The sequence below is a fragment of the Meriones unguiculatus genome, chromosome 2, assembly GCF_030254825.1.
Source record: "Meriones unguiculatus strain TT.TT164.6M chromosome 2, Bangor_MerUng_6.1, whole genome shotgun sequence".
Lineage (NCBI taxonomy): Eukaryota > Metazoa > Chordata > Mammalia > Rodentia > Muridae > Meriones > Meriones unguiculatus.
This window is the reverse complement of record NC_083350.1, coordinates 134,207,431-134,224,749: the sequence shown is the minus strand read 5'-3', so window position 1 is coordinate 134,224,749 and position 17,319 is coordinate 134,207,431. Positions and strand designations below refer to the sequence as shown.

General features: G+C 38.0%; 1 protein-coding gene across 2 annotated transcripts in view; it reads left to right on the top strand.

Moving 5' to 3' along the window:
- Naaladl2 (N-acetylated alpha-linked acidic dipeptidase like 2) overlaps positions 1-17,319 on the top strand; it is a 1,327,651-nt gene that overhangs the window by 55,058 nt on the left and 1,255,274 nt on the right. For both annotated transcript variants that reach the window (XM_060378133.1, XM_060378134.1), the window contains exon 2: positions 12,762-12,823. The gene's annotated coding sequence lies outside the window, so the exon portion shown is untranslated. The remainder of the gene's footprint in view (positions 1-12,761; positions 12,824-17,319) is intronic.

The window sequence follows — 17,319 nt, the reverse complement described above, 5'->3', positions numbered from 1 at the left end:
AACTTAGAGTCTGTGCTGTCTTTTATTTGCAATATAAAGTCACCATAACATAAAACATTGGGATAAGGACAAGGGAAGGGCATTGTTTAGCTCTTATGTAGCAGTTTAAGTGGGAAATTACCGGTAAATCTTCTTAGTATTTATTTTATTCTCATGTTTTCAGAAACCATGGTAGATTTTATTCTATCTAAATATTTACCAATTATAGCTGATATTTTTTGGTTCCAGAAAATGATATACTCTCTCTTATCCAATATAAAAATAAATTGTAAGCAGGCTTTCATAAACTATTTTTCTTACATATCAATAATGTATATATTATAGACAAATACAGCAAAGAAAACAAACTCTTTAAAGGGTTGTCATAAACTGATGTTTACTATATCCTTTCCCAACTCATGTTCATATGTATATGTGCCAGCATGTATGCGTGTTCAGAGAACAGACTGACCTTCTTTCTAGACAAGGTATTATTTATTTAAATTTTATTTTTAAAATTTATTTTTAGGATAATTGCATAATCCCTTATTTCTCTGCTCACTCCAGAGTTTCTCATGTAAGTCCCTGCTCTCTCAAATATATGACTCCTTTTAAAAAGTACTATTCATATATATATATATATTTATATATGCATATATATGATAAAAATGTAAGTGCAACCTGCTGAGTCTGTTTAGAGTCTGTTTAGTGTTGCTTGTGTGAATATATTTTTAGTGCTGAGCATACTTACAAACTATCAACAATATGGCTCCTATAAATAAGTCTTGCCATCCCAAAATAAATATGGGGGATTTCATGGGACCGCATCCCGGAATGAAGAGCTATCATCAATTAACTACTGAAAGAGGGAGATTAATTGTTACCCAGGGATGAGCTCTTTAATTGGTTACACCATACCAATATATTTAAAAATGTGTTTATTTTTATTAGTGTGGGTAGAGATCATGCATGGCATGTGTGTAGCAGTCAGAATACAGCTTTATGTAAGGTCACTTCCCCATTTTCACCTTTATGTGGGTTCTTGGATTAAATACTTTGCCAGTCTTGTAAGGCAAGTGCTTTTACCTCTTTAGTAACCATTCCACTGGCCCAGAAAGCAGTACTTTACACTAGAGAACTGGGTACAGGTGGTCATCTCTGAAATTCCAGAAGCGTCATTTTGAAGTCAGCTTTGACTATATGGCAAATTCAGAGCCAGGCTGAACTACATACTAAGACAGTGTCTCAAAAAATAAATAAACAAAATAACATCACCATCAACAATAAAACTTAAAATGCTGGATTTGTATTGTGTGTGCAAGGTCCAGTCCCCATGGTTAACATAAGTGTTAGGCTAAAGGTCTAGTCGTGTAAGAATTATACCCAGGTGTTTTTCTGTTTCAGTTCCTTTAACATCTTCAGTTTCTGTGGCTTCACAAAACATCTGCAGTATCTGAAACTGATGGTATTAAGAATAAATGGGCAATGGCTCAGAAAGTTAATTCCTTGCCTTGCAAGCAGGAAGACCTGAGTTTGAGTCCCCAAATTCTCAAATAAAGCCAGACCTGGTAGTACACGCTTATAACCTCAGCACAGGCAATATAGACAAAAGCATTTCTGCTATTCTGCTAGTTAGTTCCCCCAGGTTTTTTGGCATTCTAGACAAATATGCTTACAGTTTCACAGGCTTAGTCCATTATTATCACGGCAGGGAACATGGTGTCAGGAAGGCATGGTGCTGGAGGCATAGCTGAGAGCTACCACAGGCACAGGAGCGAGAGACAGATAGGAAGAAGAAGAGAGGAGGAGGAAGTGGAGGAGGAGAAGAGAGACAGAGACTGGGCTTAGCATAGGCTTTTGAAACCTCCAAGCCCACTCCTAGTGATACATTCTCCAAAAGGCCACACCTCCTAATCTTTTTAAGCCTATCAAATATTTTCACTCCTAGTGATGAAACGTTCACATATAAGGGCCCATTCCTATTCATATGAGAACAGTTATGTTTCCTGTTGCTAACAGACCTTTATAAATTTGTTTATTCAGGGTCCTTTGTTTCACACTGAAACATGGAGAGGAGAAGTGGGTGATGTGAAGCCCACTTAGGCCTGCTTGAACTGACCTATCACAAAGTTCTCCCAGTTGCTTTGACAAAAATTAGCAGACTGTTCAACATCATTTTGTCACAGCAGGAATTACTGTTGTGTTTTGAACTCAGGAACTTGAAAATCCCAGGATTTTCTGTGTGTGTATGTGTGTGTTTGTGTGTGTGTGTGTGTGTTTACTCTTTCCCCACCAGGAAAGGTGGGTTTAGCAATTTGGACTATTCAGAATAGAAGCTTTGTCTTCATGCTATGAAGTCAGCAAAGTGAGTCATTTTTCTTTTAGTCTGTGTGTCTGTTTTCATACACTGACTTTAGTATACATGCAGAGAACAGACTATGAACATGAGCTTTGTGTTTTTGAGATTATAATGTTTATTCCATTTCCCCTTCCATTGGATCTAAGTTGTCCAGTGTACTTCTTACTCTTTTAGGTTCAAGGCTTCTCTGTCTCTGTCTCTCTCAAAACACACACACACACACACACACACACACACACACACACACACACACACTCACTCACATCAACCAAGGACTATTCATAGAGATAACCCAGAACCCCTGCACAGATGTAGCCCAGGGCAGTTCAGAGTCCAATTGGGTTACATAGTAATGTGAAGAGGGACTGCCTCTGACATAATCTGATTGGCCTGCTCTTTGATCACCTCCTTCTGGGGGGGGGGGAGCAGCCTTACCAGGCCATAGTAGAGGACAATGCAGCCACTTTTGATGTGAACTGATGGACTAAGATCAGAAAGGAGAAGAGAACCTCCCCTATCAGTGGACTTGGGGAGTGGCATGCATGCAGAGGGAGGAGGGAGGGTGGGATTGGGAGGGGAGGAGGGAGGGGCTTATGGGGGGATGCAGAATGAATAAAGTGTAATTGATGAAAAAAAAGAGATTTTGAGTTCTTAACACAGTTGTTGAAATGAGCCTGATGATGGTTTAATTTAATGTCTCTTGTCTATGCCAATGCCTTTCTTTCATTCAGTACAGGTTAAAACCAGCCACATATACTGTCATGCTCTTTTTCCCACAAAGTATAATGAAAAAAAAATTAACAGTTGGACCCATTGTCTCTTTAAATTAAAGCATTTAATTGTTGGGTGTAGTGGGCCAAATGTTTCTCTAGAATTCACATTTTGAAATTCCTAGTGTTCAAGTTGGTAGTAATGAGACACAGCCTTTGGGGAGGATTATATCTGAAGACTTTCATGAGTGGAACTGTGTTCATCTAAAGGAAGAACCCAAGTCACCCTGTAAGCCCTTCCATGTGAGGTTGGAGTGAGAAGTCATCTGCTCTGATCATGAGAGACCCTCCTCAGGAACCAAGTCTTTTACTGTTTGTCAGTCATCCAGCTGCTGTATATTACCATAGCAGTCCAAACCTAGCAGAAAACTGCCTCGCTAGTCACAGCCCACTGTTCACTGACTGGAATATAGCAAGATTGTTAGTGTTTAAGATCACTAACTCATTTGTTTTATTAAATATTTACAGTAGTACTGCCCTTAGAATCAATGGAGATTCTCCTAAAACAGCACTTGGGCACATAAATCCTGCTTATACTTAATACATTCAAATTTTTATATTCATAATTATTTTCATAATTTCCATATAATTCTGATTCTGTGGATTAGATCCGCAAAAGCAGAGATCAATTCTAAGAGAAGCCATTATCTACCTCTCTTATATTACTATTTTATTATTTTCTGTAACAAAGGTATATGAAAAATTGAATCAGATTTGAAAACAGAACCTAGACCAGCAGAGCAGGATGGCATTGTGGGGTGGCAGTGTGTTCATGCTTGAAAACTGATAGAATGTGAGGCCTGTTTGTGGGATTCCGTTGTCAAATAGAATCAGTTCCATTGACATTAACCCATCTGAGATTTAGAATATTTTACTAATATCATTCACGGAGCAGTATCTACTTCATTATTTATGACATTCGTCTTTGAACAGCCAGAGAATTACCAACTTGTGTTTATATATATGATTTTAATTGTGTTTTGTTACTTAGTCACCAACCATAAGCAGTTTCAAACTTTACTTTGGTTGTTGTTTCGTGTATTATTATATTCCATTACACTTAAACCATGAAGTCCTCCTATGCACTGATTATTGCAGAACTATTCTTGTGTGAAATATAAGACATAGCAAACATAGAAGATAGGTCACATAGCTTACAATATCAAATGAAACAAATTATGCATCTCGAGTGTGATTGTGCTATTTTGTCAAACTGAAAAAAATAGTGAAATTTATTGTACATGAACTTAATTGGCTTATGTTGTTTGTGAAGAAAAAAAAATCATGGCATTAAATTTTCTTTTTTTTAAATTTTATTTTATCAGTTACATTTTATTAACTCTGTATCCCAGCCGTGTAGCATTAAATTTTCAAAGTAGTAAGTAAGCTATTAGGAATGTTTCCTAGAGCCATCAAGACAGCTCAGCAGGTAAGAACCCAGGCTCTCAAACCTGATGACCTGAGTTAGATCTCCAGAGCCTGGATGATGGATGTGAAGGACCAGCTCCAGCGAGTTTTCCTCTGACCTTCACATACATCCATAACACATAAAAATAAATGTAGAACAGTAACTAAAATTACCTCCGTTCAAATTACAGTATCTAGTCAGTTCCCTTTGATGTCCTTAAAAAGAAACCCACCGACTGGTTTTGGAATCTGTTTGGCCTTTGTATACATGTTACATGATTCGCAGTTGAACTTGTTATCCTTTAGCTTACATTTTCTTTTGAATTTTCTATTTTAATTATAACATGTACAGTCATTGTTTTCATGACATTCTGGAAATTTCATTTGATTCCTTTAGGGTTTTTGTGTGTGTGTCTGTGTGTGTGTGTGTGTGTGTGTGTGTGTGTGTGTGTGTGATTTGATTGACTAGCAGTGAAACCAATCTCTCTAGTTCCAAAGTGACAGTGGAGTTACTTTTCCTTCCTGTAATCTTGTGAAGAGAAACTGTGAGTTATCATTATCACAGAACTCACAAAATGAAACTTGCTGTAGTGGCATATGTTTTCAATCCCGAGACAGGCAGATCTCTGGGGCTCCCTTGCCAGCTATTTAAGTCTACTTGATGAGATTCAGGCCAAAGAGAGATCCTATCTGAAAAGGAAATTGGATAGTGACTAATAAATGAGAGCCAAATCCTATGACCTTCACATGCACACATCTGAATGAATTACTAGAATAAGCAGGTGCAAAGAGGAATCCACATGCAAATTCACAAGTAAAGAGAAAACAGACATTTGGGATGTGGCCCTTGCACTCTCTAGAATCAGTCTAGAGCCAACAGAGGTATCTCTTTTTTTGTAATTAAATTTTTATTTTTTATATTAATTAGAGGTAATTCATTTTGAATCCCAGCTGTAGCCCCCTCTCTCCTTCCCTCCCAATTCTCCCCTCCCTCTCTCATCTCCAAGTCCAGGGATAGTCCATCTCACCCTAGCTTATCAGGTCTCATCAGGACTGGCTGCAATGTCCTCCTCTTTGGCCTAACAGGGCTGCTACTCCCTCAGGGGTTGGTGCTCAAAGAGCCCACCACTGAGTTCATGTCAGAGACTGTCCCTGTTCCCCTTACTAGACTGATACTCCAACCAAGGACCATTTGTGAATATAATCCAGAACCCCTGCTCAGATGTAGCCCATGGCAGCTCGGTATCCAAGTGGGTTCCCTTGTAAGTGGAACAGAGCTATCTCTTTTAAACATTTAATTTGAATGAACATTGACGACAAAACATTCTAAAGCTGGGCTTTCTGAGTTGAGTCCTGCATAAGGATTTCTGAATTTTCTGCAGTTCATTTGCTTATAAATATAGTTTTACCTGAACTGGGAAGCTCTGTTGCTTACTTCAAAGTCAGCCGCAAAAAGAGAAACCCCAATGGAAGTTGATTTATTTGCTTTGGAAAACGTGATTCTGTCTTGTAACCTTTGAAACATGGCTTTTATGAGTGATACTATTAAAATCTATACTTCCTTTCGAGTGTGCTGTTAATCATTATTGCTCTCTGTGGCCTCCAGTTTACCTGTCTACATTGCAAAGTAGCATTCCTTAATATTTACAGTTGGAATGCCAGTGGTTCTTAAGACATATCATATATTTCTGTGAATGAAATGTGATTCACACAAAATAAGGTTCTGCCTCCAGAAATACTTTCCGGGACACTAACTCTCTCTCTCAAACATCTAGGATTTTTAAATCAGTATTTATTTTATACTTTTGAAATAAAATATTTCACTCTAAATGGTTGCACTTTAATGCCCCAAATGATAGGTATATCATATAATGGTAGCTTCAGCATATATAGATCAGCAACTAGCTCATCATTTATGTCACATCTCATGGCCTGTAGACATTCGTTAAGCATAGACTTCATGAAAGTCCACCTCAACCTTGTAGCAGTGGGAGATGCATGAGGAAGAGCTGATGTCAGGCCCCTCTCTCTGTGTGAGGATTATTGAAATTGGATATGCAAGCTTTAGTCTTTTTAAATTATTATTATTATTTTTTTGCATAGTAGAAAAGACTGTAAAGGTACTGACAGTATTGAGGTTCACAACATAATACTCCAGTTTTGTGGAAGCTTTCATCATTGTTAAAGTCTATGTTATGATTAGGGTGAAAGTGAGATGCTAGCCAGACACACAATATTTTGGAGCATTAAGAGCACACATATGGTATACCAAACTCAGAATATAAAATTTGATTGTTACTGAGCATTCAGGCTTAAAATACTTGAGTAGAACAGGAATGAGGTGTGGAGTTTACCTAACTTTAGGTGTAAGAGAGGGGAGAACCAATTCTAGTGTCGTTCTTCCACTGAAAATGGTATCAGTCATCTCTTGAATTTTGTTATCATTCAATATAAAAGACTCTTGTCTGCAGGCGCTTGTAGAATATATAGGAAGTTTTCTCAAATTCCATAGGGGTGGTGCAGTTGGGCCCCCTGTCCACAGCCCTCTCTGTGGAAAACACACAGGCACTGGAGATCTCCTCAACCTTTGCCTTTCCCTGTTCACCCTTTCCAATGACAATGACCCTGTCCCATTGGCCTTCCCAAGAAACCCATGAAATTAAATATGCCAAGGCAGAGGTACATTTATAAATTAATAGAGTATTTGGTGTCCTGTGGAGAAAAGGATCACATCAGAGAAGGATCTTGTCAGCTCTATTCTTATTACCCTATGTTAGATCATCTCTGGTGGCTCCCTGAAAACACTCATCCTACTACTTGCTCTACTTTAACGACCGTTCTATCCCCAACCATTGTCCACCAAGTAGTGCCAAGTAGGACATTCTTATATCAAGTAATACGGGCTTCATGTAAGGGTGGGAGAGAGTAAGAAACAACACAAAGTGGTTTAGTGTTTGAGAGTCAGATATGAAGTATCAATGGAAGAATGATGAGATGGGTGAAGTGTCTACCCTTTAAACCTCTATTTTAGATCTTGGAAGAGGTTCTAGGTAATTCCATTCCAGTCTTGTGGTAAAATAAGTCATCCTTTCAAACTTCTGATCCAAGAAAATTTTCCTTAAAATAAAGAGCAGATTTTGAAGAAACAGGATTGCCGTCGGGGTATTTAAGAACAAGATGTATTCTAAAGAAGAAATGCAAACTGTGTATGGCATCAATTAAAAGCAGCATTTTTAGGAAATCAGGTAATCATTTTAGTGAGGATTTTTTGTTTGTTTGTTTTCAGGACAGGGTTTCTCTGTGTAGCCTTGGCTGTCCTGGACTCGCTTTGTAGACCAGGCTGGCCTCACACTTAGGGAGATCTTCTTGTCTCTGCCTCCCTGAGCGTGCTGGGAGTGCTGGCATGTGTCACCATGCCTGGCTGGTAGTTGTTTTTAGTCATTAAAATATTCTTGTTCACTTTAAACACCATATACTTGGTAATACACTTTTGATTACATTTGTTCTTTGGCTATTTCATACACGTATATAATATATTCTAATACCCTTACCCCCTCCTGATTTCTCATTTTTGTTAATTCCATCTCCATCTTACATATCTATTTCTGACATTCATGTATTTTTGTTCCTTTTGTGAGAATAGTTTAACCAGGGCCCTCTTTCAGACTGTGGGTTTGTGGCTAGCATTGGCTGTTGGGGGACACCAGATAGTAGATGCCTGAAGACAATGGATCCCACTCTCCAGGAATCCCTCAATAGCCAATAGTTTAGCAGTGGGGTAGTGCCCGGTAAGCCCCTCTCCTGTTTATGACTAATTCTAGACTGGGCTGGTCTAATGCACACCTACTACCAGTAAATAACAGCTGCTATGAAACCATGCTTTCAATGTCTGCACCATGCCAAGAAGATAGTGTTGTTTAGTTCTTTCCCCTACATTTTTCATAAGTTCTCAATTCCCTGCCCTCTGCAGTGCTCTCTGAGTGCAGGAAGGGGTGTTATTAATGTCCTGTTTAGGACTGAGCACTCAACTATCACTTACTGAGAGTCGTTAGTCTCTGTATTCGTAACTGTTTATTAAAGGAGAAGCTTCTTTCTTTTTGCTTAGTGTTTTTCTGTGTTTTCAATGTAAATATTTAGAATGCAGTTTATTGCTATGCCAGTTTAAATAAACAACAGTAGCATGTTTTATCTTGGACCTATAACTTAAATATGTTAAACTAGATTGTAGTGCCAGGCATAGATTTCTTCCTGTATATTGAGTTATCAATGAAATCAGAAAGTGGTTGACCACAAGTAGAGCAACAGAATGAAAAAAATCTGGGCACAGGGGTCTTTTCTGAGACAGATACTCCCTCAAAGGACCATGCATGGAGATAACCTAGAACCCCTGCTCAGATGTAGCCTATGGCAACTCAATCTCCAAGTGGATACCCTAGTAGGGGAACAGGGACTGTTTCTGATATGAACTCAACGGTGAACTCTTAGATCACCAACCTCTGAAGGGTGAGCATCCTTGCCAGGACACAGAGTAGGACATTGCAGCCAGTCCTGATGAGACCTGATGAACTAGGATCAGATGGAAGGGGAAGAGGACCTCCCCTATCATTGAACTTGGAGAGGGGCATGGGAGGAGATGAAGAAGAGAGGGTGGGGTTAGGAGGCAATGAGGGAGGGGCTAGAGCTTGGATACAAAGTGAATAAACTAATATAAAAATTAAAAATTTAATAAAAAAAAAAAACGGTTGATTTCCCCTGTAACAGAACTTGGCAATTCTGTTGTTCCCCCACACAAATACACACACACATACACACAAATATGCATGTGCTCACATGTGCATACACATGCATACACACATGCAGAAAAACATTAATATTCCACAAAATAACATGCATAAATAAGAAAAAAGTTTTTTCTATTTTTAAATTTTATTAATTATGGTTTATACATAAGATTCTCCCTTCTTTCATAAGATTCCATGCACTCTGCCCAAAGTTTGGCTATGCATCTCAGTCTATGTTTTGATACTCTGCTGGGTGATGTCTTTCAGAGGCCCTCTGTGATAGGCTCCTGTTCTGTTCTCAGTTTTCTCCATCTTCCAATGTCTGTCTCATTTGCTTTGCTGAATGAAGATTGAGCATCTTACCCAGGGTCCTCCTTCTTGCTTGGAATAACAAAATATACTATTAAATGTTTATGTCTACATGCATACCATATAACCCATATAACCTACCCCCCCTCATACAACATATCCTGAATACAATTTCCCCTTCCTCTACTTTTCTGGGTTCCTCTCTACCTCTCCTCCTATATGGATCCATTCCCTTCTATCTTTCAATAGAAAAGAGCAGAGTTCTGAAAGATAACAACAAAACATAACAAAATAAGATCAGAATAATATATAACAAAAACCATCACATTGAGATTGAGCAAAGCAATTCAACAAAACGAAAAGAGCCCAAGAAAAGGGGCCATCTCTCCTGCCATGGTGCTGGCCATGTAGACTCAACCTCTGCTCTTAAATTGTTTACTCCATTGCTAATGAGATTATCAAGAATGGCATAGTTCATCAGAGTTGACCTGAATCTGTGGACAACATGTTCTTCTATAGAACTGCTTAAAACAAAGACATTGGTGAAGAATCACAGTTCAGTGATACAAGTGAAAAATTAGTAAGGTGGGAAGCAGATGGTATATATTGTAGAAATGAGAGTATCAGACTTCAGGCCAGCGATTATGAGCTCAAGCAACACACTGGAACCTTCCTGGGAGCGTCTCAAAATGCAAATTGATTTAATTGGTCTGAAGTTACACACACACACACACACACACACATACACACACACACACACACACATACACATATATATATATAACAAATCCCATTCTAATTTTGATATGAAGCTAAATTTGAAAGCTACTATTTTAAAGAAACTGAAGAGAGAAATCTAGTCCCACTCAGACTGAGGTTTTCATAGAGTTTTGTATATGAACTCTATTGAACATTAACCCCATTTTGTGCTGGGGGAACTGAGCGTAAACACCTGTTAGCTGAATAGGTAAAACGAAATGTCCTGGCAGTGTCCTAACAGATAAAGTTTTGTAGTTCAATATTTGCTTTCTGTGTTTGCTATATTTTGAGAAAAATGTTATTTGAGTGAAGCTTCCTCATTATGCTACCTACCTCTACTGAGAGTTTCCAGTGTCAATAGTGCTTATTTCTCCTCAACAAATCTGTACACTAGTTACTAAAACTTTTATTGATAAGGAAATTGCAACCCAGAGATGTCTTTATTTTGCTAAGCTCTCAATTATTTCATGTTTCTTGGATTGTGAATGTTTACCTACAGTGCCATAGTTTACCTTGACATTTATAATGTGTTGAGTTTACCCGTTCAACAGATAACTATTGGTCAACTGGCAGATGATAGCTGCTGAGTTGGTTTTTGAGTAAGGCATGACTGTCTTTGCACAAGGAAGTTTATATTGTTTCATGAAGTGAGGCTCAGGATTTGCTTTGCAGCTCTACCAGACACTTAGCATGATATTAAAGATCCAGCTTTACCACTCCTAGGCATATATCCAAAAGATTCTCAATTACACAATAAGGACATTTGCTCAACCATGTTTGTAGCAGCTTTATTTGTAATAGCAAGAATCTGGAAACAGCTCAGATGCCCCTCAGTGGAGGAATGGATGCACAAATTGTGGTATATGTACACAATGGAATATTACTCAGCAATAAAAAGCAACGAAATCATGAAATTTGCAGGTAAATGGTGGGATCTAGAAAAGATCATCCTGAGTGAGCTATCCCAGAAGCAGAAAGATGCACACGGTATATACTCACTCATATAGACATATAATATAGGATAAACCTACTAAAATCTATACACCTAAAGAAACTAATCAAGATGGAGGACTCTTGCTAAAATGCTCAATTCCTATCCAGAAAGGCAAAGAGGCTAAACATCAGAAGGAGAAAAGAGGGAACAAGTAAGGAGCCTGACACAGAGGACCTCTGAAAAGCTCTGCCCTGCAGACTATCAATGTAGATGCTGAGATTTATGGGCAACCTTTGGGCAGAGTGCAGGGAATCTTAGGAAAGAAGTGGGAAAGAGTAAGATCTGGAGAGGACAGGAACTCCACAAGGAGAGCAACAGAACCAAAAAATCTGAGCACAGGGGTCTTTCCTGAGACTGCTATTCCAACCAAGGACTATGCATGGAGATAACCTAAGACCCCTGCACAGATGTAGCCCATGGAAGTTCAGTATGCAAGTAGGTTTCATTATAATAGGAACAGGGACTGTCTCTGACATGAACTGATTGGCCTGTTCTTTAATTACCTCCCCATAAGGGGGAAGCAGCATTACCAGGCTACAGAAGAAGACAAGTCAGCCACTCCTGATGATACCTAATTGACTAGGATCAGAAGGAAGGAAAAGAAGTCCTCCCCTATCAGTGGACTTGGGGAGGGACATGCATGCAGAGGGTATAGGAAGGGAGAGGTTGGGAGGGGATGAGGAAGGGAACCACAGGGGGGATACAAAGTGAATAAAGTGTAATTAATAAAGAAAAAAATTCCGAACCTACAAGAGAAGTAGAGTCTTTAGAGTGATTTAATTTAAAGTTGATCTAATGACAATGACTAATGAAATATTAACCTACCAATAATTTCATTTTCCATGGGAACATAAGATGTCAAAATTGAAATAGCAAATACTAGAGCTTAAATTTTGTATCTGTCTATCCTCGAAAGATATGTGAGTTAGTGGAGGTTAATGAGTCTTTTGTTGTTTAGCCACACTCCTGGCAGTGGTTGCCCTTTAATGAGAATAGGTGATCGGTCTACACAGTCAGAAATTACTAGGTTTCCATTTAGAATATTTTCTTCTATGGGAATTATAGGAAAATGAACTAGGCAACTGCTGCTAGTGACTGGATGGCATGGGTCTTCAAACAGATAACATTTTATTTTGAGTTATTGTATTGAAAATGAAGGACAAGCTACTTCTTGGGTGAAAGTGTTAGAATAGCCCAAATTCAGAGCTCATTAAAGCAGCTGTCAGGATCTCTCTGTTTTACCATCACCCCCGTCCCATTCTGGAAGGAGCAACTGTCCTTTTGAGTGAGTGTCCTGCCAAAGAGGCATTTACAAATAAATGAAAAATGTCAAAATCAATTTCACTTTTCTGAGAATACAATGTGTCTGTGTTGCCACAAATTTTCTCTGTTACTCTGTTTAGATCTCTGGCTGGACATTGGAAATAGCTTTTGATGGCGTATGGCTGTCTTCTTGAGACCCCAGGTAAGCCTCTATTGGTGACTATTTCTAAATATTTGTTAAGCCATTTGAACAGTTCGAGAAAATGGAAGCAATACACTGCCCTGCTTCTGTAACTGCTGTTTTTGTCAACAACCATTCAGATGAAAAACGTTTACTTACATATTTACCTGTTTGGGAGAATCATTTCTTTTTTTTTATTTTTGTTTGGTTTTATTTAATAACTTTACAACCTCTTCCCAGTCCCCTTCCTCCTCTTCTTCCAGTCCCAACCTTACACCTCCTTCCCCATTTGCACCTTTCCTTCTCGAGCACTTGATTCACAATAGAATTTTCTCAAAATTAACGTTAATCCAAGCACCAATCCCAACCTTGTCACACACACTTTTTTTTTTTCAATGCAGTTTATTCAGGAACCTTGAACAATCATCTGACCCTGGGGAAAGCCAGCCCACAGCTTAAATAGCCTCTGGGCAGCCACCCCAGGCGTGCCACGGGGGCAATGCAGATAGGTCCACATACATGGAAGCAAGCCAGATCCTCAGCCTTAGCCAAATGTGGGATTGTTCGTGACAGAGAGCACTCACCATCGGGAAGGTGGAAGGCATGGGAGCGTTAGCAGGCCTTCTGGTGTTGGTCTCCTTGGTTTGCCTGTGGTATATATGCAAGATTAGAGTCTCACAACAGTGTGATGCAGCCATGATTATTCAGGCCTTTACAGCCATTGAAGCAGGACATTCTCCCCAAGCATGATTGGCTACCATAAAAAGCTAAAATGTTACGCTCAGGATGCGAGGCTAAGCACTGCACTCAGGGTCAGCCGCTTTCGACCCAGAGAAGAGCATGTCTGGTTGCATGCGGGTTGATGCCCCAGGTCCCGCCTCTGAGAAAAAGGTATCGGACGGGTCTGATGTTCTTTGGGTGGATGACACCTAAATGAACATCGGTACAAAGTCCAAATTTATTTCTAATATCAGAGATCAGACCTCTACTCTTGCCTGATGTGTCTAAAACAAAAAGGGGGAACTGTAGAGAGCTGCGGAATGCTATGCCTTAAAGATGGAGCTGGTTCCCGCCTTCCACCTTCCCGATGGTGAGTGCTCTCTGTCACGAACATTTCTTATATTTGAAAACACTGTGGAATCATATAATTATATTCCACTTTCCTTGCCTAGCTCAAGACGTTGTTACAGTTAATTTAGTAAATGCAACAAGAAATGGTACTTGCAAAGAAGATATGTAGTATGCTTCTCCTGTCTTTTAAAAGTGCTCACTGTATCAGTTTGTCTTTAATATTTGCCATTTTTATAGCTTGGTAGAAACATCACCAATACACTAAGCCATCCTACCAGTACAAGCATTATGAAGGCATACCACCATTATCAAGGGTTTTGCTCTGAGTCATATTCTGTAGTAAGCGAGCATGTGAATTAACTTATGTAAATGAATTACAGTGGTGCTTAGAGTCTAAGTTAATATGGATTTTGAATAAAGATAACTAATTAGGAATTGCTAACAGTTCTTATGGATATTAAAATTACAGGAAATAAATCTTCATATAATTAGACTTAAAGAGATGTTAATCATTATAATTAGTTATAGACTGTGCTGTCATTTGAGATCATTTAGCTTACTACGGTTGATGCAGAAGATCATGGAATGGAACAATCAGCAATATTTTTGCTTCTCTTAAATAAATAAAACTTTCAACAATTTATTTATTCTTGACACACTGGTAAATACTAGATTCCTTAACTTGAGGTCTTACGGTTAAGAATATACAGCTGCTTCTCAAAGCTTTTTAGTCCCGAGGGGATCAGCGATGAAAGCATGGAAGTGGAATAAAGTGTGCTGAGCAGAACAATTTATCAGTATGGGTGTAGAGTGAGAACACGGAGTCTCAGCCAGTGTAGGTCCTGCTGCCTATGTAGGAACGTAGAGGCTGTTACGGTTTTCTTATAAAGGACCTCGTGATCCCTGAAACAATCCTATGGCAAGGGATTCTAGTATCTAAAGATTTAAGGAAGGAAGGGGGGGTTACATCCTAATGAGTCACATTTAGACACGTAGCTGTAATAGAGAAAACTAGAATGAAAGATCTAAGATGTCAGGGTAGGCTGGTGAGATTCTCACAACTCACTGAACATAATAGGGAGAAAAAGCACGCCATTCTTATTTCACATCCAAACACATAAAATGTATTTTACAGAAGGCAAGTGCTTGGCGTGCAGGGCCATGGTTTAATGCACATTGATTTCCCAACATCTACTGCAGTATTTTGCCCATAGCAGGCTCTCAGTGTTTCCAGCATGTAATCCTAAAACTGCAGATAAAAATGTAGAAAATGGAAAGTTTACCCAAGAAAAGCTTACTCAAAGCTTTACTATCTATGCCAAATATTCTGATTTCTGAACAGATGTCACGGCTTGAAATTCCCTTCCATGTCTGCCTTTTAGTTTTCAGTTTAGAGTGAAGACTCCCACTAAAGAAATCAGTATGAAATGCAGCATTTAACATTTCTTATACATTATATGTAAGTAAAATGTCTAAGAAAACTGGAAATTATTTAGGATTAAATAAGCAAAGAAAAAAATTGCAAAATAACAATAATGAATATATCTAGTTTTATTTGTTGAATTCTAGAAAATACATGGTAAAATTCATTTTGAAGGATTTCACCTAGAAAGGAAAGATGAAATTATAACTGTCATTAGTTAGATACTGTAAGATAATGGATGCCCTAAGCAGAGATTGTTTTAAGTCATGAGGTAGAGTGTTTCTCAAGCTTGTAAGCAGATCTTACCATCTCTCTGCTCTCTCTTCCCTAGTGTTTCTTGGATATAGGAGTTGATTTGTACATAATTCCACTGACACTGGAGTCCACAGTTTTGCATTATGGTTGGTTGTGATTTTTATAGAGGTATCTATAGCTGTCAAAGAGAAGTTTCCTTAATATGGTGATTTGGGGTCAGAAAATGACTGCCTAAATATGAGCTGAGCAGGAATAGCAGTAAAAAAACATATTAACACTGACAGGAGAAATCCCACAAGGCCCGTCCCTACATAAGGAACTATAGGCAACTAAGTAATTCTGAGAGTGAGAGAAGTGATCTTCCTCAAGAAAGAGCACACCAACTGGTTTTTCAATATCAAATGGACAGCCATGAAAATGTGCCTACAAGTATCATTATAAAAACTGAGTATTTATGTATTTGGAAATATATATGTGTATGCATATACATATATACGTGTAACAACAGTTGCTGAAAAAGATGCCATGAATTTGAAAAGCAAGTAGGGATATTTGAGAGGGTTTTGAGGGATTAAAGGGAAGGAGAATGATATAATTGTATTATAATCTCAAAAATTATAACATATATTTAAAATATGTAAACATAATTCACAAATAATATTTTTAAGAATGTCTATTACTAGATACCCTGGACTAGACAGTTTTGGTTTACTTAAACTAAAAGTGGATTCCATTTTCTTATCTTTTTTACATTTGTAATCCAGAGGCTTTTGTAAAATATATTTTCTGCGTTTTTTCAACCCAAAAGACAATTTATTGTAACATTTAACATGTTATAAAAATTTCTTGATATTGACAAATGAATGTGGCTATTTTTCAACATTCAGTATTATATTTATATTCTTCAGGTTTCAATTTAATCTTATTAATTTTTATTCTCTAATATTTACCTTTTTGTTACAACACAGGGGTTTAATATAAAGCATTTTTGTATTTTTTATTTCATTTTAATATACAAAAAGTAGATTCTAACATCAGCTTCAAGACCCTCAAATTATCATTCCAAGACTGGCCAAGAGTAAATATTTGATCAATTCTGATATTGCTGGTCAGTCTTGGGGAACATTTGATACTTTATCTTTTAAAATCATATCGGTTATGTGAAAATCTAAAATATACCTTCTATTTTAGGGAATTTATCTTTCCAGTGAACCTAATATTTGACACAAATTGAAATAGAAATTGTGTTTTATTGTCAGATTGTATTTGGTAACATTAGAGCATTTTTAAGTATATGTTGTCTGTGTGCCTTTATAAGTGTTTGTGTGTGTGTTAGTTTGTTTATGCTTGGATGGCTGTGCTACCTCTGTATATTGGGGAGGGTTGAGAATTTGTGTTTGTGTATGGGTGTATAGTATATATGTGTGTATTTGTGTGTGTGTGTGTGTGTGTTTATTTAAACATATTCTGAATGTACAAGTTTGTATTGTGTTTGTGGGCAGGGGTATTTGTGTGCATGAGTATTTGTTTCTATGTATGTATGCGTATATGTATGTGTGTTTTTCATGCTATATGTGATGTGTGTATGAGTTTTACGGTGTTCTGAGTATTTGTGTATATGTTCTATGTGTATGTGTATATTTGTTTACATCTAATCTGGAAACCCTGTGAATATTTCTCTGGGGCTTCATAGAACAGAATATCGACTTTCATTTTTTAAATTGCTTAGGGGAAAAGAGTAACACATTGCAAGTTTTGGTAAGCCCAG